General features: G+C 31.8%; 1 protein-coding gene across 2 annotated transcripts in view; it reads left to right on the plus strand.

The window, feature by feature from the left end:
* Positions 1-27066, plus strand: part of LOC130891509 (protein turtle homolog A-like) — an 842489-nt gene that overhangs the window by 232412 nt on the left and 583011 nt on the right. The gene's annotated exons all lie outside the window — the stretch shown is intronic.

Below are 27066 nucleotides of genomic sequence, written 5' to 3' on the forward strand. Positions count from 1 at the left end.
CACAGTTGGAACGGAATCACCCAAATGTTAATTTCGCAATGGGGTTTTTTTCTAGGAATAAATGAGAAATGACTCTCAAATGAATGTTGTTAACTTATCAACGAATCTCTAATATAACAATTTCTACTGACAATTTAAATTAATTAAAATACTTTCCATTCATTCCGATACACGTTTTTCATTGAAATCCTGTGACGTTTGAACAGAAAACTTGAAATTACATTAAAGCATTAAATTATTTTGAGAATAAAAGCATGAATTGAACTAAAAAGATTATATATTAAACAGAAAAATGAAAGGGAATATAATGAGAGATACAAATATGAGTTTCTGATATAATCAACAATTTTTCTCGATTCTGTTGATTACTTGTATTTTCGTATCAACATTTTACTCCTGTCTAACATATGTGTTGTATCACGCCCTCTATCTATTTTAATGTTACGAACAAGTTCCCGAAATTGGTCCTTAGGCCGGTCCTGTCCAGCTAAAATGAAATTTAAAAATTCGCCGAATTCGCGCGGCGCCTTTCATCTGTTTTTATGGCGGTTATTTATGGTATTTCTTTTAAATGATTTCTAGGAAAGTTCATTTATTTATTTATTTCTTGCGTTTCTTTTTGTCCTAGAACTTTTTAGAATTCTATTTAGGTCTTTAAAAGATTTGTGTGCACGCAGTTAGTTCGTTTTGAATGAATAGTCGTAGTGAAAAGAACGAATTTGCGAAAGTAATATTTCTAAGTTAATTATTAAAGTTAAATGTATTGTGTAGTGTTTAAATAAATTAAGAAGGTGAAAGAGTGTAGATAAATACGAAATAAATACGAAACACGTTAGAGTAATATTGTGAACGTAATTTTTTTTCATTTCTCCAAATGGGTGATTCCGTTCTAACTGTGATTTTTTGTATTCAAAATTTCAAGATTTTAAAATTTAACTTTTCTAACTTTTTTATGCATATTATTCATCTATTTTACTGTAAAAATAAAACTCTAAGAGGAATTTACTACAACTTCAAAGTATCACGAGCAAGACACAAATGTCGGATTTTGAGTTCCACGGTACTGACTCATTTATCCACGGTACTGACATGGTAACTTAAGATATTAAACAACAAGTGCATCAATTTTCCTCAGTTTGATCATAAACATTAGAATTTATAAGGTAATTAGTTTAAATCATTTGTTACGACAAAAAAAATTAATAATTTATCGGTAAATTCTAGGAATGGACATGACACGGTACTGACATTCAAGTGATGTAGTATAAGTTTTCTTTAAGTGGCAAGTTATATTGTATAAAAATAATGTTTAAATATCTTAAGAATTATTCAATTAACACAAAATTTTTATTAATTGATTATTAATTAATGACTAGTACAAAAAAACAATACAGGACATTGAATATCACAGTTAGAACGGAATCACCCAAATATATCCTAATAATCTAGCTCTACATTTATTAATAACGGAATGAGAGCGATTGGACGAAATATTTACTATATAAGGGAAAACTTACTTTACCGTAGAAAATACTTCATAACTCAACAAAACTATAATTGAAGTGTTTCCAATTTTCTAACACCAATTGAACACTACTAAATTTTTTTTTATATCCCAAAGTGAATGCTTATAATTTTGTGAACCTACCCCACTTGAACGTAAAAGTAGAAATATTCTATAACGTCACTTTTATATTCTTGAACCACTGCTACTACAACTGACACCAAAAGTGAGGCTGCAATTCTGTTACAAAATATACTAACTTTAAGTTCCATAATGTTATTTCTGGTATGAAATCTTAAGAAGAATTGATCGTGTGCAGCTCAGATTACAAGATTCTAGAATGAATTTCAGAAAATGATCTGGAATCATTTGAAGTATTGAAGTAAAAATTTCGAAACAAGATCTGTGAAGAGGCAATAGAAGCAGCGAAGTCTCTTTGTGAGAAATGCGTACAGATTTCGCATAATGTCCGTAGATTTGGCTAAAGATGTTGGTCTTTCCGCAGAAAGTGAAATTTATCCCGTTATGAAAAGCTTTCTTGATCGCCTATAACAAGAAATATGTAATTGAGTGACAATTTCTCATTTCGAATTTGATTTTTACTAGACGTTGGAAATTTCGTCCAAAAATACACTTTTGCAGTAGATCAGTTTAAATGTTTTGTAGAGTAAATTAGGAAGCGCTGTAGATGAATTATCTCTATTAAAAAAGAAAGACATTTAGGAGATTTGTCTGTGTATAGATCGGCTAATTCGAGTGGTCTGAATTTATTATCATCGATTTATTGAAAACGACCTTGAAAAAATTTGCTGAATCTTCTGATACATAATTCAATGGAATAGAGCTAACTCTTCAACAAAGTATGTGACTGAAAATGTTACTCCGTAATATTCTTAATCTCGTACGGAGATGTTTTCCCAAACCTGAGCTTGGTGCTGATGATCTCAGTACTAATTGCTACCTACCAACTTTCATTCAGTAACTTAAAATTGATTTGACTTATCTACGATCTACTATTGAACTAGATTTCATAATTTACCTAGCATTTTCAAATTCGAGAAGAGAAAAATTTGGTATGATCGACTTTGATGATATTATTGATAAATTTGCCTCATCAGAAACAAGACGAATTTATACAAAATAAGTTTCAATTACGTCTAATGATCATATTATTATTTAATATATTGTAAGACATAATAAATATTCACTTTTGTATTGTTTTGATACTACGTGTGAAATAAATTCCAGGTATTTATAAATGAACGAATTCTAGATGATCAATATTATACGGTTTATCATTGGGGGATTGAAGGGGAGTTCGCTAAAAGAATCACTTACATCAGATGACATCAGCAGCATGTCGAAAACTAATAATATAATCACCCCTGTTAACTTGCACTTTTAAGCGTTTTCCATTTGTGAAAATAGATGGTTTGCATTTAACAATTTTTTATTGATTTCTTGGATTTAGAGATTGCATCTAAACTTTTGGACTTCTCTGCGTTACTTTGTTTCTATTTTGATATTTCCAAGTTTATTTTGAGTTCCAACACAAACTGAGATATTGAATATTAATCAACATATTTTTACAAAACACTTTCCCTTAAACAGTGAATTACTGCGTTGTCGTCGTTTACATACTAACTATTTTAGCAACTATTCATTAAAAGTAATCAACTGCAGTAGAAAATTGTTCCCCTATTATCATTTAATCAATTTTGTTCATAATTTGAGAACATAAAACATATTGTACATTTGTATAATTATTTTTCAGCAACGTTCGTTATTGTTGTTTCATTAAAATTGTATTTGCTACTCTAATAAAAGCATATAAAATAATTTTGAATCCCAAGTATTTAAATTGATTTATCGTAATTAGTTATCCATGTTATATTTAATTAATCTAGTTAACAGATCATTGAATATGAATTCGATGTACTCTTTCTAATTTACTTCAAATTAGCTGGACTTTTAAATGAACGTGTTAGTGTGTTATTAATAGAAAAAATATACCTTTTCGTATTTAATCACGATTATCGAAAAATATTATAAATCAAATAGAGAATCAAACACTAACCCACGTAGATGAAGTTTACTTTAATTATATCTGACTAAATTATTGTAATAACTTTCCGGTAACTGGTATGCATTATCTGTGATTACTCTTCTTCACTATTCGAATTTGGGGGATTCGGGATGATCAGTGATACTGACGTGATGAGATGTCTGACCTGTTACCTAATTAAACGATAATTAATTATTCATTGAGCGAACCGGATATTCTGGATAATCCATTAATAGGCAGATGTATGTACTGACTAGTTGATATCGTCTATATTCAGGAATATAACGGCAATTTGATGATGCTATTTCCCTAGCTGTATTAGCACTCAAGGAAGCAAAGATGTCATAATAATAATGTAAAAATCACTAACAAGGCAATAAGCAAAAGTAACAAAATATTTTATGTAGAACATTTATAAAAGAATTTTCAATACTTATATAATGAGAAAATCTCAAAACTAGATTAACGTAACTTTGAATACTTGGAGAGCAATTCGTACAGTGAATAGACTTTCAAAGTGGTAAAAAAATTAAAGAAAATTGTAATAAGATGAAACCCTATGGAGAAGAATACACGACCTTTACCTACCTACTCCACGTTCAGAATTAGTTAAGGGCTCAATATTTTACAAAGCAAAAAAATGCACAACCACTTGCCAATTGAAATCAAATATTCATTGTGGGTTTCTTCTGTATATTGAAACATTATTTTATTTGTATTTTTATTTAGTTACCTTTAAGTTTTTACAAGCTTTTGTACACAAATTGTAACAGTTTTCTGACAATAAAGCATTTCTCTCTCTGTATAACACAAATCTAAGGAAAAAATATTTAAGCACGATCACAGATCAGGATGGGGAATAGAATTTTTAAGGGTATAAGGTTGTAATAGAGCCCTAGGATAGGAAAGTGGAGGGGGTGAGTTTATGAGGATAAAAACGGACTTCGTTTTACCGTGAAACTAAAAGTCCTATTGACAAAAGTATAGCAAAATTATAATTGGAACATTCAAATAACCAAGTTTTTAGTTTTCAATTTTTTTCACCAGGTCTGGTGAAATTATTTCACCTTATTTTGACTTAGTATTCCAAAAATCACTTCAAATTTCAAATGAAAAATCTCATCTTTTAATATCGACGTCATTTGGCTTTTGGTTCATTGAAATTCATGGAATAGAAAAATGTTACAGCTTCAAAGAAATACTTTTCTGGTCTCCTATAGGATTCATATTTCTGAAACTTGATTGAATTTTATTGTGATGTTGATATTGTTAGAGATACTTTCACAATATAAAAAATAGGGTAAACATCAGTGAAATAATTGGTTGTATCATTTCACTAAATGACTTTGTGTCACCTCAGTCAATAAATATTACAGATTAACTGAACTTAATTCATAATTTCATGAGAATAATACAATTAATACAAAATAAATATCCAGTTCAGTATTTTTAATATGAAAACTCTAAAGGAAATATAAAAGTACGAAAATTGAGTGTATCGGTCGCGTATCAGGACATGAGTCAATTAAACTATTAGAAGAATGCCGTCGGTTTGACTCCTTTCAATGGTGAAATGTGGGAAATGATTTGCCGACATGTCACATCAACATGAATTTTTTCAATTGAGACCCATAATAGTGTAAAACTCACCCCTTGAATTGTTAATCATCACTGAGAAGGCAAGAGTAATAGGAAACTGAATTTATTCGAAATTAAAGGGCATTTTCGTTGAGATCATTGGAATCCTCAAATTGGAATTAGAACTACTTATTAGTTTTCTTATCCTTAAGCGCGTTTTATTGCATAGTTTTGGTTAGTTTATATTGGGAAACATGCTGTAAACCAAGCTGATCGTCAGTTGTAAATTATGCACTGGTTAACCACGCACAATCAAAGATTTGGATACAGAATACATGGTACTAATAATTTGATTCTACAAGTGAAGCTTAACTCATTCAGATCTCCAAAATTGCGTGCTCACATTATAATTTTTTATTTTTGTTATTAACCATGATGTGCATACTTTAGTGGTGAGTTAGTCTTCCAGTGAGACATACATTCAATTCTGTTTTTCTATGAAATATTTGATGATTTGAGGCAAGCATCGGCAGCAGTTGACTTTGGATAGCAAAGCAATTGCACCATCGAAAACTCTCGAGTTCTACGCTAGGCCATTACCATCTCAGATGAAGATTTTTGAGGCTACTAAAACTCTTACCATTGCAGAGAATGTTAGATATCAATTGTTCCGTTTGACGATATGTTGGATGTTTTAACGCTTGTGTTCTAAAAAGGTAGCGGCCTTTGAAGAAGAAGCAACTGCTACCTTAATTTTGGATCTGGCACGAACGTTAGTTAGAATAAATAACATGAGGAATATATTTTATGTTCTATCAGGATCATCAAGAATGAATAAGTGATTTGTTAATTTCCCATTCTATCCATATGTGTCTTTTTTTAGTTCACATAAAATAAATTTTTGAACGCACACATAAATATTTGAACACTGGTAAATATTCTTTTTCAATACCCAAATTATTCTACTTTTTTTTTTTATTTTCAAATACACCATCGCTCGACTATTGAGGATATATCTTGTCAATTCGTATCTTTTATTTAAATGAGTTTTTTAATTCGAGGAGAGAGTATTGATTAAATGAACTATAAATGTTTGACAATTACGAAGTTCATAAGAATTTTTTATGAGAAAGTGTAGTGTTTACTGTCAATTTCCAATGTTTTTAATTATCGTTTTGCTATTAGGGACTAAAATAAATAAAATAAATCAAAAACCATGGAAGTACGTCCAGCCATTCTTGAATTATAAGTTCGAAGAGATCCGATCTCGTTTTATATAGTGAGATTTCTTTTGCAAACAACAAGCTAAAAGATAAAGAAACTGGTATGATAATGTGGATATGAATTATTCTTCTTTTTTCTTTTTGTTGTTAAAGATATTAAACCTTTAAAATGAGAAACAACAAAGTCGTAATTATCAAATCAATTGCAGTATGTCTCAGTTATGTAAAAAAAAATTATGACATATTAAAATCGGAAAAAATGCACTAAAACGAAAACCACAACATAGACAAGGCAACAGCAGAAATTTTTAACGTTGGAATAAATACAATAATCATTTTTGTTTTTTTTTAATACACCTCGTAGTTATGTCATTGCTACTCATTCAAAATTCATCTTTTTATGAATTAAAAATGCATTTTTAAAAGCAAATACCTCGAATATTTATCACGTCACGAATTCTTTTTTATGTTTTTATACTCATAGTTTTCATCATAGTTGAACAGAATCCAATACGCTTTGATCAACGCATTAATACTAGTGAACAATGCTAATTGGATTGCAAATTTATAATCTTGATGCTAAAGTAGAGAACTATTAATTCGAAGTACTGGAAGGGAAACCATCAACTATTTCTAGGGCTAGAATCTAGGAATTGTATATGAGGTTAGTCTGTATCGAACGTACTTTCGATAATAGTTTACGGATGCTTACACTGTCTTTTTATCAGTCGTATTAAGTTATATTAAAAAATATCAACACATTTGCTTCAAGGTTTTATTTAATCTTGGGCAAACTAGCGAGGTTATTATTGAAGATAGCGGCAGTCTATTTTTTGAATCACAATGACGAAAAAAAGCAAGTCAAAATTGGAGCAAAGTTATTACAATGTTGCAGATTTTCTTCGATTATGAAGGTGTTATATATCGGGAGATTGCATGACACAGTTAAAAGAAAATGGCCACAGCTTTGGACAAGCCAACAGCAATATTGCTAGCCTCTGTACAATCACGCCTGAGCTCTTATCCAATATTGGCCATTTTACTTATTAATAAAAATTTGAACCAATTTGACGCAGGCTATTCCTATAAATGACGTCCAGGACTGCTTCAGAAGTGGGAACACCACTAGGAAAGTTACACCACTTACCGAATCCTTCAAAATATCAATGTGAAGATATGAAAGTAGGATAAACCTCATATTTTATATGGAACGACGAGAATATTGAACTGAATGATTCCCAATTCCACCACTTCATTGAAACGTTCTACGAAGGTTGCAGCTTAAGTAAAATCAATATATTTTTGCGTGCGTTTGAACTAATTGTCGAACATTTTGTCCATTACGATTAAGGTATCTGCAAAACATATGTTGAGAGTTGAACACATGAACTGCTGCTTCAGGTGTAGAGAAACGTGAACCTCACAAATCGATGTTTTCTGGTACAACTGCCCATTTTGTACGAACTTCATGAAATTCATCCTGTAGCAAAGTAAGTAAGTAGAACCCTCGTATCGTTACCTCTGGAGTAAGAATTCAAGCTATAATCTAGAGGTTATTTATCATATATTTCCTATTTATTCTCATTATGTTCAAAACAAGAAATTTTCGCAATATAAAATAGATTCAAAAACAATATTCATAGCGATGCTTGTGCTGAAACGGTTATTTAGAAAGGGTAGTTTTCGAATGTGGTAAGTACGGGTTGCTCGGCATTTGCTATTTTAGGACAAGTTTAATTTCGCAGGTAAATATTTACGGTAAATAATCCAGCTAACCAACACAACAAACTGAAATTGGTAATTGATTATAGTTTCATATTTTACACAGGTTTGCTTAATTTAACTCATAGAAAATTAAGCGATGTAACGCGGCTACATAATGAAGTTTAAATAATCGAAACCTGATTACAATATCCAACCAACAGAATGTATCTAATTTTGTTATCTTGTCCATTATGTATGAATACATTAGTTGGTCTATTAATTTTAATTAGTTCAGTCGAACAAACTAAAGAAAAGTCCAATAATTATTGGGTAGTTTATATAGCGCGGATTAACGTTTCCCGATATACCATAAATTCTTTAATTGGGTAACTAACAACGGGTTAATTTACCCGTACAACCACTTCGGTAGAAGTATGGCCGTTAATGGGGAAAATGCGGTCTTTGCAGCACTGTATCAAGATAGTTCTAATGGAATAAGTACAGAGACAAAAGTAATTGAAATCATTTGTTTAATTAGGATACACATTGAACGACCTAAATCTAAGTATACCCAATATCATCAATTACTCTTCTGATATTACGATCGTATTGACTCTAGGACACTACACAGCTCTGAAAAATCTTACTCAAAGTTCCATTTTTATCAATATACCACATTTCAATGTATTTAAAAGAATGCAGTCGAGTTCCATCTGTATAAACTTTACATATAGCAAATAATTCTGTACACACTGGATAGAATAGATATCACAGAATGCAGTATTACCTCTAAGTCTTTACTTACATTATATTATCGTGCGCATTTATTCAAAGTTAGTTGAATTAATATTTTCAGTACAGTACTGTCATGAGAATCTTATTGGAACTGGAATTACGAATAATAGTAATAGGACTTCACATAAGACGACATACGATCATATTTGATAAAATCAAGCTCCGTTTTTATTAATTTCGAAAGTAATTAGTTTCCTTGCAGCGTCAGTCTCGTATCGTCAAAAGTTTCTCGTCTCGTAGAATAGTCTTTATGACATAAACTTAAGTCTCGTGAGATAATATAAAACAAAATTATTCTCATACCACAATAAATAAATGTATAAGTGAATTAATGTGTAAATGAATGAATACAAAATGTAATTAGATGAAAAAACCTTTTTTTAAAACAAGCTTTTATTATTTGTTAACAAAATGAACTGAAAAGTTAAAAATAAACTCTAATACCCTCTTACGATCAACCTATTATTTTTCCTTTTTTTCGATTTTCGATTATAATAAATGTAGTATAATAAATTCTTATTCAGAATTTATAATTCCAATTTTCTCTATTTATATTTACCCTCGCTGGTCGATAACTATTCAATTATCACTCAATCTCCGAAAGTCCCCTGTTTTACAGTTTTCGCCCACTTTTTTCTTCGTTTTATTTGTGTAACGATCGTTTGAAATAAAAACGTGTAGTGAGCTGCTGCCAATAACGTCAATTATCGTATCTGTACATATTGTACTAAACATTTTTTGCAAATAATTTTAAATCAATATAGAACGTGAATCAAAATCGCAAGAGGTACGAGATAAACGAAATCAACGGAGACAATTGGAACCAAGAGAAATACGCAGAATCAGAGCCAACAGACATAGAGGAATTGACCAACAACACCAACAAATTCCTCGAGCATTTACTCCAGATATATTTCTTCGATTAGAATTTCAGTATGAGCCTGATGCTGATTATTACGCTCATTTCAAAATGGTTATAGGACAACCGTATGTTGATGTATGTTGATACTAAAAATATGATGAATTATTTTTGGTTTGGATAGCTATCAAAAATTATAATTTGAAATATATGTGTTACTTTAATAAAGAATACCTAAATAAAGCATATTTTCATTGTCTACATCACTTTTGTTTATAAGTGCATCCCTAAATCCTCATAGTAAGTTGTTTATTTTTATATTATACAATAAAAATATTTTCTAGATATAATTTATATGGCAAAACAACGTTTGCCGGTCAGATTGTTTTATTAATAAAAGCGAGTTACATTTTGATGGTATAATTATGAACATTTATAATGTACACGCTCTTATTTATAAAATAGAGACTATGACCAAAACGGGGAGATTTGATAATAAAGGTGTATAGTTTCAGTGTTCAAAATCTATAATTATATACGATACGGATTATTTTGTCGTAGACGAAGCTTAATTATCGTTAAAGGTTACAATGAACTCATAAAGCGTTATATTTTTTATTACAGTGCGATAATTTTTAACTTTTCAGTGCATTTCATCAACAAATAATGGAAGCTTGTTTTTAAAATCTTGAACAAAAAGCATCACTTCATCACAAAATACATATTGTACAAATAAGCCTTCAAACTTTACAATTTACAATGTATTAAGGCGCTTTTCAGTTTGCAATATTCGTAGTATAACGTGAGATATAGGTCCAGGATGCTCTTCCAATATACATTAGAAGGAGGTACGGATGTGTAACTTACAATTACGTGATTGTTACATCGGTAGCACAACATCAATTCCTCTTTATTCCCGCGTAATTCTCATGGAAGATAAGTAGAAGATATGGTAGAAATTTTATATTTGGTTACTTGATAGGGATTACATCTCTTCGTGGAAATATTACACACTTTATCGCAAAATGTATTTATCGCGTTATTGAAGTACTCAATGCTACCACACTGCAAATTCCTCGGGTTAGATTTTTTCTGCCGTTCAGTCTCTGCTGTTACAATGCATTCCTCTGCTGTTTGTGTTAGCTGGCTTGCTTGCTTGAGCACTCTGTTTCTTTCTTTCCTGGCCAAGTGTTTTCCGTGATTTATTTTTTTTTCTCTTGTGCGTGTATTCTATCGGCATCTTACCTATTTCTGCGTAGCTCGAACGATTCGTTTTCTCTATATTTAATAACTGCTAAACTTATTTTTTTCCAATCGTTACGGCAATCTTCTGCTGTCGCTTCCATTTCGCCTTCTCAAAACGTTGTTTTTTTTGTGTAATTTTTTTTGTTCATATTGTTGCCACAAGTATATGACAAAAACGGTTCATCCCCCGAGAGGTCAATTCTAGAGGAATAAGTGCTTCAGTACAACGGGGCTCGCTCTGGTACTCCGTTAGCGATATGTTCAGCTAATCTATAACACGACATTTATTGACTATTAGGCGGTACGAAGTCAGCTAGTGAAATGATAAAACCAATTATTTCACTGACCCTTACTATATAATTCATATTATGAAAGTACCGCTACCAATATTAACGTATAAGTCTCAATAAAGTCTAATCAATTGTCAAAAATATGTATTCTAGACGGGACTAGAAAATTATGTGAAGCTTGAACAATCATTGTTCATAAGGAGAATTAACTGACCAGTAATGATGTATCTAGTCCTGAGATGTAATAAACCTGGACAATAAAGGGATCTCGAGTATGTTATATATTATTATTGCATTATCATTTTTGCTTACTGAAACTTTTATTCTAGAACTGACTAATTAAGGTTAAATTTTGTTCTTAAATAATTATAAATACAATGGATTAGCCATATAAATCACAAATTGTGTTCATAAAGAAACATATAATTTTGTGGCCTATATCATAGAACTAATACTCTGTATAACAAAATAACTTGGAATTACTGCATTTTTGTAAACCACCATTGAGCAATAAGCCCTGAGTGCAGTTGGATCGCTGCTATCACAGAGAAATAGTGATACATACGATGTGCCATCGAAAAATTAATTTGTTAATTAACATCCGTACACTATGACCTTCCATGATACCAAGATCGGTTTGAGTGAATAACAATATCTTTAATAGCTGCAAAACCATTTGGTGATGAAAGTCCTTCACGAACAACTGTTAGAAATATTCAAGTAGTGAGACATATGATCTAAGAAGATCCAAGATGCACTTAAATACGATTGAGACAACTGTTAGTGTTGTTGAACTGAATTTTACAGGATCATCTTCATTTGAAAAGAATTATTATTCTTATTGTGTTAGAAATTCTGATTCAGTAATGTGTGATTCTTGATTATTCTTAACCTAAAAAAAAACATGTGGTCGACGTTTTACGATAAAGGATGCTGTAGCTGAAGCAATTAATCTATTTTTTTGAAGCATTCCAAAATATGACTGTTTTCAAGCTTTCACGGTGTTCAACTATTATAATTATACAATTTCAAATTATAACTTATAAGAATTCTTCATGATCAATCAACAATATTTCGACAAAATTATCAATATATTCTTCGAATAGAATTACATAGATTAATATGAGCAATTTAAATACAAATGGACGATAATAAAATTTGTTCGATAGGACCACCAATATTACCAATACATAATTGATAACCCCTTTCCGTATTTATGGCAATGATGGTTACTTGTTATTTGAATTTCGATTCTAATGACCAGAATACTATTTTCATTAATATTATTGATAATGTCTTGAATTACTTTCCAAGTAAGTGAATCCATAGTAATCAAATTTGAACAATCAGGTAAACATTAACTAGTTCATTAATATTCTAATACAGACAAATGATAGTTCGTTTATTTCTTATCCATATTGTAACTACATTTTTCAAATAATTCTATTCATCACATTAAATAATCAGCAGGAAATAATAATCTATACAAGAATTAAAATTTGTTGTACTGAACATATGAAGTATTGATCCGAATATTGAGCAGTTTAGTCATCAAACAAAACTTACAATTAATGAATGCAACAAAATAAAAATTGAAATTCAATTGTAACGTGAACAAAATAGGTACAATCGTGATCAATTCAATCGTTCATGATTCAACCGGCTTCAGGCTCATTCCAAGCTTGGAAGGAAATAGTTGTAAATGTAGAGGTTCAGTTTTGAAAGTAGTGGGACTCATTTTTTAAATGAAATATTTATTAATACTACAAACGATTACACCCTCCCGCATATACACAGTGCTGCAAACGAGTTTTCTAGTTTTCATACACCTCCAGGAATGTCTGTACAGGAATGCTGTTCAGCTCCTGCTCATGGCCTCTTGGACTGCCTCTTCCTAGCCGTCATACTTCCCATTTAGCGTTGGATAAAAAACAATTTGGTAGGGCCAAAAAGATCCTGACAGATCGCTTTCCGGTTGGCCTTTTTCCCTTTGATAATACTCACTTCGCGTTTACATTCCTCTGTCACAATGTCAAAAACTTTTTTTTGAGGTTTTGAGAAATGCTCTTCAATTTATCAGTGATCATTCTGATCTTATGATCATTGTTCAGTAAGTTTTCCAATCCCGACACATTTTAGTTGATCTCACCGGTCATTATGAGCTGTCGTCGTTTTCCACTCTTTCCCTACTTTCTTGGAATAGCTTGTGCGACTCAAAATACCTGATCTAGCCTGAACAGCATTACCGTAGGTTTCCTCAATCATGTCCTAAGTCTTTTTGCCCTTTTTACCAAGCTTTACACCAAATTTGATCGCGTATCGCTGCTGCAGTAAACGCTTCATGATACTTCTTGACAAGGCGTTTCGACATGGATTCGCAGTACAAGCGATTTGCTCTTTTCAGTGGCCAGGAACTGATTGCCGATTTTCTCCTGCGGTTATAATATCCCTCTCCAACAATCATGCGTGTGCAGATAGCCTCTAGTCCGCACGTTCTTTTAGGAAAAAACCCGTCTTACTACTTTCCGATCAGGCCCTGTACATGCTGGTATAAAAATAATTGCGAAAGGTAAATATATAATCTAGGGAACATTTGAGCTTGCAACTTCTTTTTTTGTTTTTGTTCGGTGCCTTGAGATTGAATATAAACCAGTTTTTGTAAAAGGTTGGTTTCTCTGTTATTTCCAACGGTGTTTGATAGATATGATTTCTGAATTTCTGGATACAACTAAAATTATCAATATTAATGTCCCGAGAGCATGTCAAATTGTCGATAATTTAATTTTCTCGAGTGCGCGAATGCGCACGAGAGGAAATTATGAGACAATTTGACATGCACGAGAGGGCATTTTGGCAGACTATTTCCTGAGAAAAATTTAATTTAAAATAAACTTAATTCTGTGTTTAAAATTTGTTATTCTTTAAATTATACCGTAGTTGACGATCATCATATTGGCATTGAATTGGTATCTACGGTAACTTATTGACAACAGTTTTGTTCGTGAAAAAATATTTCAAAATGAGTTTACGTTTTGGGCAGAATTCCACGCAAGTAATAGACGCCGCAGTGGATAAACTAACTCCACTGAATACGAAAAAGTCGAGAGATTCTGCGTGGCGACAGTTTCAACAATTTTGTGATGAACGAAAATACACTTTGAACAAGGAAACTTCTGTCGCACAGCTGGCCGTAATTCTAAGAGATTTCGCTTTCAACATGAGACGTAGTGATGGGGAAGAATATAAAGAAGGTGTTGTCAAAACACTTTGGAATACAGTAGCGAAAATTTTGCAACAAAAATGTTATGAAGAGTTTAACATTATTTTCGATCCTTTTAAAGATGTAACGTTTGAATGCGCCAGAACTGCGAGAGACGCAAAAAGGAAGCAGTTGCAAAAGTGTCCTGAAAAAAGAAAAACAAGTGCATCTAGCTTATCAGGACAAGATATTGATAAAATGTGTGCCATTTGGGACGAGTCGACTCCGGACGGACTTCAACGCAAGTTCTTTCATATTGCTTCATATGAACTGGCGTGGAGAGGAGGAGAAGCATGTAATTGCCTTTTGAGTTACTTTGAAGAAGAATTTGACAACTACGGCAACCCTACAGGACGCATAGCTTATAATCCTATTTTTTCTAAGACAGCGCAAGGAGGGAGTCATAGGTTAACAGAAAAAAGATGGTTAGTCCAAAACACCACCGAGCCTGATAAATGCCCAATAAGGTATTTAATGTAAAGCATGATATCAAACAATCTATCATTATAATTTTGCAGGCTTTTTAAAATGTTGAAAGAAAAAAGAGGAAAACATATTACGGTCGATCGTCTTTTCTTAACTGTAAACCCATCATGGATGAAAGAAACATCAAAAGGTTTTTTTAAAAATTGTCCAGTAGGACGAAATGAAATTTCAAAGTGGACAAGAGATGCAGCGGAAGCTATAGGAATTGACACGAAAAGAATAAAAGTGACAAATCACTCGAACCGTGCTGCGGCAGTTACTCAGCTTGCCAAAGTTGGGGTTTCAGAAAATCAAATTATGAAGGTTACCGGACACTCAAATCAGGCCTCGATAAAGAGTTACCTCCAAGTAAATAGTGAACACCACGAGGAAATTGTACAAAAAATGCGAAATGACAGTAGCGAAGTAACAATAAGAAGTGGTGGAAGCAGCATAGAAACACCATCGTCGGCCTCCAGTAAAGTTGTATATTCTAATTGCATTTTCAATAATTGTTCCTTTTCTTAAAATATAAAATTAAAACCAAATGATGTTTATTAATCCTAGACGAAAATTTGGCACTTGTGCAAATTATCGATAATTTGCACTAGTGCAGTATTATCGCTGAAATTTGATCGTTGCTAGGTAAACATAAAATATTACAGCTTTTTGGTTGGCTTAAATTTTTCGAAGGAAATAGTCAATTCAATAGTTTCCGAATTAGTTTAGTGATTATGCTCATACTGCCTACATACTTATTCAGTTCGTTCAAATTTCTGAGAATACTGATCTCTTTGTTCCCACTTTGAATTTTTTGTGAATAGAGGTGCAACATGACACCAAACTCCTGTTTTTTCATATACTTCATCAACATTCCATTCATTGTCCTTTTGTTTTCGTAACTCTCTATTTCTCTAAGAAAGTTTATCTAAGTTTTAAATTTGAACTATTCAAGAGAAATCATCGACATCAAGTTTTAGAAATATGCGATGGTATAAAAATCGGGATTTAGATAAAACTTTTTCTCAGCCCAACTTCATTTTAGGATAATGTAGTTTTGTATCTGAAACCACAGTCGTCCCGAATCAACTAAATTCGCTTTACCAAAGTGATTTTTGTCTACAGTTTCGACATCAACCCTCGAAACTGCCATTTATTCATGCGATCCTGGCAAATCTGTCAAAAACGATGCGCTTCTCTGCGGACGCGGTATCCACTTTAAATTGCATAAATTGTGGTTGGTTTACCGTGAAATTACTCTGAAGCACGAAACATGGGATGCATTTCATGCCGGAATTGACAGGTGAATACAGTTAAGGACAAATGTCGGTCTGGGATATCAAACTAAATTAGTTAATACGAAAATAATGAGTGTAAAAAAGTGATTTCTAATTGATGACTTTTATTTTTCAGGTAATTAACATCTTTATTAACGATTGATTGATTGTATTTAGAAGAATTTAAGAACAAGCCACAGAGAATTAGAAGTAAGAATTATTTAATTGAATAATCATAACATAATCGCTAGCGATAATACAATACAACCATAAGAATTCATTTTTTCAGCGCATTTTTAAGAGCTACCTTAAGCATTTGCTTCCAGTTGTCTTCTATATCTACTATCTACAGATAAAGTTGCGAAACACTTGCTGTTATACAAATAGAAAAAGTTTGATTGTTTATTTATTGATTTTCAAACTTAATTTTACTATCAATGATACAAATCGATCTCTATCCTGGTTTTCCTTCGAAAATATAAATATCTAATCTTCTATAACATTTCCAAGCAAATCACTATAAGTACACTTTCTCAACTGATTTTCTACTCATTAGCATGTCAAACAATAATTTCATTCCCATTAAAGTAGTCCCCTTGGACACATATAAACTTGCTACTCAGATTTCTAAAGGAGGAGTTCCAGGACATTTGTTATAAGAAAAATTTGAATAAAAATTTTTGGTTTCTGGCCATGGTCCAAACTGTCTGTCAGACTTTCATGTACGATAGAAGTTCTAGAATTAAATTATTTGATCACAACCTTACCAGCGATAGTCTGATCTCACAAAAGCACATGTTCAATATTTTTATCAGGTTATACAGATTGATCCATGTCGCCTTCATGGCTATTTATATTAGACCTCTTCCAACTTTCCAAAAATCATAGTCGCGTATTCCCGAAATTTATTACAAAAGATGCGCACAACGTTTCTCTAAGCTCTGATCTCTACCAGATCGCCTGTAGTATCAATTCTTCTCTCACAAACCTCGTATTTTATTGATGCGATTCTGTTTCTGCAAGCAAGTCAGGTCTTTTAAAGTTAGTGAGTAGAATCCGTTTCCACCTAATTGTTCCAAATTATACGATTTAGCAGTTAAAAACCCAAACTTTTAACGACTGTTTTTTTTTTAGTTTTAAACTACGATTATCGGTCACATGTCAATCAATAGTATAATATGAGGGACGTCTTCAACATCTTCATAGATTTAGAATTCTATACTTCAGTGCTTACACGCACGAAGCCCCATTTCCAATCCAAAATTCAACGCTGCTTCATTCGGGCATCTGAATTGACAGTTGACAAACCAAACTTTCAACGGTTCCCCTTTTTAGTTTTAAACTACGATTATCAGTCACAATTATTAATGTCAATCAATAGTATAATATGAGGGACGTCTTCAACATCTTCATAGATTTCGAATTCTATACTTCAGTGCTTACACGCACGAAGCTCCATTTTCAATACAAAATCTACGCTTCTTCAAAAATCTGAATTGACAGTTGACAAAACAAATTTTCAACAACTGCCTTTTTTAGTTTTGAACGACAATTATCAGACTTAACTATTATTGTTAATCAATAGTCTATTGCTCCGATATGCCCTTCTCTTCTGGGGTACGTGTGGTGCGACTAATTTTGAGCAAATCTTCAAACTACAAAAGAGGTCTGTTAGATATTTACTCGGTCTAAACACTAGGGCTCACTGCAGGGACTTCTTTAAAAGATTGAAAATTCCTTTTTATGCATCTTTAAATCCATTTTCCTAATTAGTAAGCATGCTTCTCCACTTAGGAACGCGTAGCACGACCTCTGCCTACCTACTCCACGTGCAGAATTAGTTAAGGGCTCAATATTCTACAATGCAAAAAAATGCACAATCACTTGCTAATTGAAATCAAATCGATATATTTTTTCCCGCATTCCGCAATAATTTGAGGGCATATTTACTGGAAAGTACCATTTTCTCTGTAAAAGACTTCTATTCTAATAATAATATTTAATTCCGGACATGTTGCATAATGGTTTAATTTTTTGTTATGGAATTATATACTAATTATTACCTATAATTTTGTTAGTCGTTGTAGTTTTCTTCTGTATATTGAAATTTTATTTTATTTGTATGTTTACAAATTGAAACAATTTTTTGACAATAGAGCATTCCCCATCCCTCTCTCACTCTCTTTCTCATAGTATAATATGTTGGTGTACCGCTGACGAGAGACGTAGGACGATGGATGCCTGTTTTGCCCGTATCTTCTAAAAATACCGTGAGTATGCCTTTGCTGTGCTTAAGAGAGTGTTTTTGCTAATTCTTCATGCTGCTTAGAATATTCTCCATATATCTAAAAGGACTACAAATATCTTGACCCTTATTTATCGCTTGGGTAGTTGAAAAGTTGGATTTCATTCAATGATGGTTGTTGTTATGTTCATCTGCTCTAGTTCAATGATGTCTTCTAATGAGATTATTATTCTCTATATAATTATATATTCGTTCATATAACTATTGATTTGATGCTCTCTTGTCCCAGAAATTACCATTCAAACTTTCTCAGCTCAAATATTTGATTTTTAAAATCTGTTGCTCTTGTAACTTCCAATTTAGTATGTTCCAGTAAAATAAAGTTACATATCTACGATGATCCTAAATTCCATTCCGATTTCAGCCTAGATCCGTCATTTTTAAAAACTTGATATCTTATGATGGGTACAGATTCAATAATCAGCTAGAAAGTAATGTCTAACTCGAATGGTAATTGTCAATAAGTTCCAGTTCGTGAATAAAAGTAATTTATATTCGACCTAACAGGCGATGTATCTCAAACGTCTTTTCATATAACACGGTATTTTTTAACAAAACCTTATCAAGATTGGATAATCCTTTTCGATTGTAGAGTCTATGGAGCAACCTCTTTCTAATTTCACAAATTAGATATTTTTCTATTGATCTCGAAAAAGAAACGCGTGAACAGAGAGCGAGAAAACGGTCACCCACTTTGGACCTCTGAAACCGTTACCAACTTTCTTTTATCTGATTTGTGCTAACTCCGTTCTCCAATTTACTTCAAAGCCATTCGATAATTATCTTTGTCTAAACCGTACACGAAGTGTGAATTGTAACTGGAAGGGACACAAAGCAAACGCAAATCGAACTGTTTAATAAAGCTCTTACATCAATTTTATTCTAGTGTAGAAAGGTATAATTGTATTATTCTGGTTCAATTGGATATTTTTTTCCTATAATAACAAGAACCCGTGATAAATGAATTGAAAAAAGAATAATGTGAACGACTAATGCACTAATGAGAAAATAATTCAGATGCGACACTAATTTTGAAGGAAAATCTTATTTTTCATTAAAAATATTATTGTTCATAATATATTCATCATCACTTTGATTTCTTAGTGAATTTTGTTGATTTCATTTGATTTTTACTGTTTTTAATAAAAATGAGAAATTATTCTGTACTCCAATGCAGCGGAGTAGAAAATCATCAAAGAGACGAGTCAGTTGAAAATATGAGAAACTTGATAATTAATTGAAAAATCTTCTCCAACTTTAATAGGAAGTTTTGAAAAGAATTCAAATGAAAAAAATCACTAATCGCCCATGGTCAGATCTTGTAGGATTCTAAAACCATTGTGAACCGTGTCGTTTAATTCCATTACTGATTTAGTGTATATCATGAAACATTGAGCTTAAACTAAGCTTCAAGAGTTATAAAAAAGTTCACAAAACTATCGAATGTGTCTATTGTGTTGATTTCGTCATCAGCAAGGACAGGTAATGATTTCTCGTCTGATTACATCCGCTTTATTCATATACTTATATATATACTTAACACCATGAAACTTTTGGCTTATTTCCGACCGACATGAATATTCCCGCCATGGAGTTTTTTCCCGCGGGAGGTGGATTATTGGTGGGAAAGTTTAGTATAAAACACGTAAGTCAAGTTATTGGACAGTGTAATTGTTAGTGTTGGTGTAGTGGTGGAGTAAACAGTATATTCAGTATGAATATCGCAAAGGTTCCGGAAATTCCAACTTAGTTATTTCCGAAAATAAAGATTAGGTGAAAAGGAAAATGTTTTAATACCATTAGTGAGATGACTATGACAAAGTATCTAAAAGTCATTCCAGAATGATTCTATTTCATCTTTAACGTTTTAGAGACAAGTAAATTGCTAAACAAGGGTGGTACATGAATTGTGTTCTATTGTGTTTTCAATAGAATGATCCATCTTATCTCTTGAAACAAGTAAAGACATTATACCATTACTTATGTGGACGAAATTGTAGACAACTCAATTTGAAAGGAGTCGTATCATTCTACTAATAATGTTTAGGAAAGTTTGTAATATTATTTAAGAATTTTTTCGAATGGTAATGGATGTAAGGTCAAATAGAAGAGAAAGTTCAGAATATCCATAGAAGATGTTAAGTACATATGAAAATTCGGGATTCATAATTCAAATTGCGATACATTGCATTTTCTAGATCCAGCTCTGACTGATACTTCTTCAAGAATCCATGTATTTAACAGTGAAACAGACGTTTATCTTATCACTAGGTAATTGCAGACTACCCAAAACAAATAGAAATGTAAGCATAGGAAAATAGAACAGCCTGAGAATAATATAAATAATTCTACAATTATGTTCGATAGGGTTTCGATGTTTGAAGCAATAAGGATATATTAGAGTATTTAACAACAGTCATACAAAAAGCAGGGTAAGAAGCAACACCACAACGCTAAAAAGTGAACAAGAAGATTATAATATTCCCCTTCACATAAATGAACTTGTAGCAGAAAAAAGAAGAGCGTGACGTATAAGGCCACACACTAGAAATCCATTGAATAAAACATACTTCAACAGAATAAGTCACAGACTAAATAAATCATTATATGAAGCAAAAAATGAATCCTTCCACATTCATGTTTCGAACCTATGACATGGGGACCACTCTATACCACTTCAGATATGTCTTGGGCTCGTACAAACTTAGAAAAATCCAGAGTTTTTGCAGAACACCTTGTAAATATATTCTTAGCGCCAGATAATAATAATGATGAAAATATAGAAAGTTATCTTGGAGCATCATGCCAATTATCTCTACCTTTGATGATATTTACCCCGTCAACAGTCCGACAACAAATAATACTTCTAAATTCCAAGAAAGCCCCTAGATATGATCTAATAACAGGGAAACTACTACAGAAGCTACCAAGAAAAGCAGTGGTGCTGTTAACACTGTGATGATATATTACGCCTCCGATACTATCCAATACAATAAAAGTATGCCCAGGATATTATGATTCAAAAACCTGCAACAGAAGCTGATTCATATCGCCCTATAAACCTACTCTCAATAATGTGAAAACTACTAGAAAAACTATTTCTACGTAAAATCCAAACAGCAGTTTCCACAAACGAACAATGCCAAAGGATACTTAACATAATAGAAACAATCCTAGAAGAGAAAAAGATGTGTACTGGAGTATTCCTCGATATACAATAGGTGATTGACAGTCTGGCATGACGGTGTCCTCAACAAACTGAAACTACATGTAACGGAACAACCAAACTTTTTTTGAAAATCTCATAACACCGACCGCTACTTTAAAGTGAAAGTTGAAAATACACAAATTACCATACGATAAAATCTGGAATACATTAGGCTAGCGTTCTATATCTGATATTCACAGCAGACTTTCCAAGCACAGACGATACTTTTATAGCAACATTTGCAGACGACACGGCAATCATGACAACGATCCAACTGTAGCTGAAAAGAAAGTACAAAATCATCTGAATTTGTTATAAAACTGGCTCTATTAGTGAAAAATTAACGTCAATGCCAGCAAATCAGAGCTAATAACATTTAGAAGAAGAAAATCTGTTTACTCGGAAATGTTTATCAATAATATTCCCATTCCGATAAAACCAGTTGTCAAATACTTAGGGTTGTATCTAGATGGAAAACTCACATGGAAAACACATACCAAAAATAAGAGATAACAGTTAGATTTGAAACTAAAAAATATGCACTGGCTACTCAACAACAAGTCTCAACTAACTCGAAAACTATATTCATACCAATCTAGTAGTATGGAATAAAATTGGGGGTTTGCAGTAAACACTGGAATACGATGATATCTCAAAAATTCCAATTCAAAACACTACGTACTTTACTAACCATTCATTACGATCTGAACAATCCACTAATCAAAGATGTGATCAAGAACTATTTTATAAGATACAAAATTCTATCCAATGGCCACAACAATGAATTGATGAAAAATCTATTCAACCAACTAGTAGCAAAGATAATATTGAAGAGAATATAGCCAGAAGATCTTCTACAATAAATACTCTCGGAGTCAACGGATAGCTTCTTACTTTCTTTAGTGACTTAACAATTTACTTATTACTTTGCTTCTAGAATAGATTGTGGAAATGCTGTATATTAATAAAAAAAATAAGGATATATAGTAGATTTGAACGATATATACTGGATATTGAATCCATAAATTCAACCTTTTCGGGATTTCGGTGCATAGCTAAAGAGCATACGAGAATTGTAGGTCAACGTACATGTCTGTGAAATAACAGGATCATCTTGGTTGAAGAAAACACGAATTTCAAATAAACATATTACTATATAATGTACACAGACTACTGAGAAGCCAATGTTAATCGAGTGCTCTTGACCGAATAAAGTCATTTAGTAACACAGTGTAATTTGAGATGTATTCCAAGTGCTATTAGTAGTGTAGTGGAATAGCAATGAAATGCACCATATTCCTTTTTGACGTTCCCAGATGATCTGATATTAGGTAATATTCACACACCAAAGATACCTATTAATTGAAGAGATTTTAAACAAGGTCATTTGCATGTATTTAAGAAAAGATACAACAGAAGGTACGTAATGATAAAAAAAAATCATTTCAAATATAGAACGATAACCAGAAAGTGAAGAGTATCAGAAGAAGCTATTTGCTAAACATTTCTAAACAAGTTTAGGATTCCATTGTTAGACAACAAGAGTATTTGTCATATCTTACACCATGCAATTTCAATCTGTTACTAGAGATGAAAGAAATGAATGTTTCGAATCCGTTAAGGTGGTGCGCGTTCTAGAAGGGCTGACTGACTTCGAGTATTGTTTCAAACAATGGGAGGTTTGCCAGAACCCTTTAGTGATAGAGGAGAGGTATGTATTGAAGGTAATAACGAGTAAAAATTTATCACTAAAAAGGAATATCTCCCAGTCAGTCTCGTTATATAATATTCACTCCCTATAAGTTGTCAAAATGTAGGAAACGGGCATAGATATTTTAGAAAAAGACAAGAAGTTTTTATCATAAAGAGAAGAATTGAGAAATGGTGGGAAAATTTGAAAAAAAAATATGATGTCGAAATGGTTTTCAATAAATGAGGAAGGAAATTGAAAACTGGAATGTATTAAACCTTTGATAAAATGAATGAATAGGTTTTTGAATATTGTATATATTGTATAAAATGTATTTAGTGCTTTAGGATTTTTAGACTCCAAATAATTTATTGCTAAAATAATGAGTTCATTATATTAGAACTAAACACAATGAATCATATAACATCCATTATAAAATGATTTTTTAAGAAATCAGTGAAAAATCTATATTTGTGTGTTGGTTTAATCTCATAATCAGATCAATCGTAGTTGATAGATTTCTGTTCTGCACATAATAAGCCCAATTGTTCACTGAGATTGAAACGTATCTCGTAGAGGTTATATTCAATATTAAGTTATCGTAAAAATGATAGATAGGTACCTAAGTAAACATAGTGGATTTGATTAATCCTCATAAAGTTATCTGTAGCAAAGCGCTATGATATATGTTACAAATTACCAATGATTCTAAACTAAAGGAATATACACATAGAGGCTCTGTGTAATCTGAGAGTTAGCCGTTCTATAGAAGAAAATAGGGCCGTATATTCAAGTTATTCTAGAACATTAATGAAATCCTAACATCTCAGCTAAAGTTAATTATAATGTAAATTAGCAAACTAAATGGCTCCTATTTCTACTGCTTATTATAGCTCTAACGTATTACTAACTGTTTACAACAGATGAGGTTGACAAGTATATTCTTGTTGTTGTTCAATAGGCGCATACTGATTTTTATCAAGATTTGAAAACTCAATATAATTGAATAAATTTAGAAAGTTATCATGGAACTATAATACGCGGTCTATTTGATGGCAAATAATGTTTTTGAGAGAGTGTATTTCATTCAGCATACCGCTCTTAATCGAAACATATTTATGCTGTACGTTATTTGGATATGAAATGTTGTGATATTATAGAAAATCCTGCTAATTTTGATGTGATAAGCACTGTGGAGAGCACTAAAACAATTTAATAAATAGAAGTGAAGTCCAGAATTTCTGATATTATTTACTTTCAAGTTAACATAAAAATATATAACATCACGTCTTTTAAAAAACCCAAACTCTAAAACGGTCTTCAGACAGGATCCAAATATAAAGGTAAATATATTTTTCATATTTTTTGGAACAAAAATATTCCAAATATACAGAAAAAGAAATAATGGGCGATAAGTAAGTAAATAAAATAATTCAAGAAATAGACGATAACAATAGAAGAAGTTCTTTGAAATTATGAATATCCAGAATAGACCTATAAAAAAAAACGAGAAAATTTGAAGGAACATTTTCAAGAGCTGTAAAGAAGTACAGATGATACAGAAAAAATCGAGAGTAAAGCAAGGAAAAAACAGGAAATACAAAAAGGTAACTTCATATGAATGATACAAAGAAATCGTGAAACTTTTGGAAAACAAACAACGAACTTCTGGCAGCAAGTGTAAATTCCAGAGAAATGGAAGAATGAACAATTGATTTTAATATTTGAAAAAAGTAACAGTCTTAAGTTAAGTAACTGCAGAGGAATTATTTTTTTGAACACCACATAAAAGGGGTAGATCTATCTTAGGCTCAATATGCACTATGACACAGATAATGGAAAAGTGCTAATAACATGAGATTTTAAGCTAAAACCTTAAATTAAATTGAGCGGTTTTGATTTTCTAAATCTAGATTTTGGGAGGTTTTGGGATACTGAGTAAGTTTAGCAGCTCTTAACAAAATTACGGGCACGGGTTTTCGAAATTTTGGGACTTGAAACTAAAAAAAATTTGAAATGCAAAAATCTCTAAAACTACGAGGAATTCGAAAGAGCTAACGTAATAAAAAATCTACAACATAAAATTCTCTTCTAATTGGTCTCTCAGAATTTTTTCCTAAATTCAACGTAAAATGGGTCATGTACTTACTCAAAAACATTTTGAATTACAAATAAATCGATAAGAGGATCTTGACACAAACTGTTGGGATAAAAATTGTGGAGCACAACATTCCATATAAAAAAGGTTTCAATCAAACCATTATAAAACGGGCTTGAACGCTCAGAAATATTTTGAATCATGGATGACTCGAAAACTATGTAAAATTCTAAAAGAAGTGCCGGAGCCAAAACTGTACAACCCAAAATGAGCACCCACATTTTTGTGAAAGAGAAACTATTAAGGAGTCTGTGAATATTGGAACAATAATAAACCGAGAAGAAAAATAGTGTTAATGATCGCCTTTTTGTTAGTTCATTTGAAATCAAGTAGTCCATGTGTGTTATATACATGAAAATGTTGATAATAACACGAGCGACAAATATATCCATTGAAACTTCAAGTGCTTATTTTCATTTTTTTAAAACGAAGTAGTTTTCCAAGAGTTAGAGCAGTTTTCATGTGCGCCTGGAACGTAAATTGGCTTGTATTCGCACTGGGGAGAATTCGCGGCTCCGGCTTCCGGCGTTGAGGAAGATTTACTCCGAAATAGTGGCTCCGAAAAAATCACTTGATACCTTTTTTGTAGAAAATTTTATGGTCTACTTTTTTGTCCAGTTTTTTCGAATTTCTCTTAGTTTTCGAATTATTCAAGTTTCAAAATTTCGAAAACCCTTGCCCGTAATTTTGTTAAGAGTTGTTAGGCTTGCTAGAGAGTTGAAAGATATGGAAGTGCTAATAAAACGAATCAAATGAATAAAAATGACAATGGAAAGATCTAAAACAAGAGTACTGACCATAAAACGTTTGACAGAGGAGATAGAAGTGTAAACAGACTATCGACAATACAAGAAGAATTCTGAACATCCCTGAAGAGGCCTATCAAGAAGAATAGGTAAACAGTTTATATTTGTTCGGAAAGAATTGAAAAACATTTCACATGTTACATGTGTTATAAAACTTATATGTGTCCTCAACAAAAGAGTGCCCAAACTGTAATCAAGAGCTTAGAACTTTGATGTATAATAATGTTATATTGTTTTTTGTAGTATCCATATATACATATATATATATATATATATATATATATATATATATATATATATATATATATATATTTAACTTTGAGGTGAAGAATTTATGTTATTGTTGTAAGTATCATTTGTTTAGTTCTTAGAGTAACTTTTTAAGACGTTTCGTGCTTGAAAATGCTATAGGTATCAGTATAGATATCACAATTTTCATTTGTGCTTAATTTTATAATATATTGGAAATTCCATTAATCAGCATTATAAAATTTTAAATGAATTTTTTCTAGAATGAAACTTTCGCGGTCATTACGACCGCACCACCTCAGTGATATTGGTTCTACTGTCGTTAAGAGTTCTCGAAAGAACAATAATAGAAGTGACAATCAAAAAACATCCATGCCATAAATAGA

Source organism: Diorhabda carinulata, chromosome 3 (assembly GCF_026250575.1).
Source record: "Diorhabda carinulata isolate Delta chromosome 3, icDioCari1.1, whole genome shotgun sequence".
Taxonomy (NCBI): Eukaryota; Metazoa; Arthropoda; class Insecta; order Coleoptera; family Chrysomelidae; genus Diorhabda; species Diorhabda carinulata.